This window comes from Raphanus sativus, chromosome 3 (assembly GCF_000801105.2).
Source record: "Raphanus sativus cultivar WK10039 chromosome 3, ASM80110v3, whole genome shotgun sequence".
NCBI lineage: Eukaryota > Viridiplantae > Streptophyta > Magnoliopsida > Brassicales > Brassicaceae > Raphanus > Raphanus sativus.
This window is the reverse complement of record NC_079513.1, coordinates 1951068-1951861: the sequence shown is the minus strand read 5'-3', so window position 1 is coordinate 1951861 and position 794 is coordinate 1951068.

The window sequence follows — 794 nt, the reverse complement described above, 5'->3', positions numbered from 1 at the left end:
CACTACAAGAAAACAGCATTTTGGCGAGGAAAGTTAACGAGGAAATATAATCCTCGTAAATGTACGAGGAACTTACGAGGAATTTACAACGAAAGAAATAAACCTCGTTATTTTCTCGTAAACTAACGAAGATAACATTTCGTCGTAAAGCCCACGTAACTTTACGTGGTCTTTACGAGGAAATACATTTCCTCGTCAAAACCACGTAAAGCTTGCATTATCTTTACGAGGAAAACTGGAAATATAATTTCCTCGTTAAATCAACGTAAATTTACGTCACCTTACGAGGAAATGATATACGTGAACTTAACGAAGAATTTTAAAGCACGTTTTTTTTTGCTACCTACCTTTTCCTCGCAAATTCATCGCAAAACTTCAACTACCAGATTCGAAAATTTTCTATAAATATGGAAGTTTCAACATCATTTTAAACACACCAACAAGAAAAAAAAGAAAAACGTGAAAGGAAAAAAATGTCAGGCTCTGGGAATGTCTACGAGTTGCGGAGGTGGATGTATATGCATAGAGATGCTAACGGGAGAGTGACGAAAGAATACATTGCGGGACTGGAGACATTTATGCATCAAGCAGATTCCACACCGCTCGCCCTAGAAAGCGGTAAGATGTTCTGTCCATGTCGGAAATGCAACAATTCGAAATTGGCAAATCGTGAAAATGTTTGGAAGCATTTAATAAATAGAGGTTTCACGCCAAATTACTATATCTGGTTTCAACATGGAGAAGGTTATAATAATTATGATCAGAATGAAGCTAGTAGTAGTAATAGCAATTTT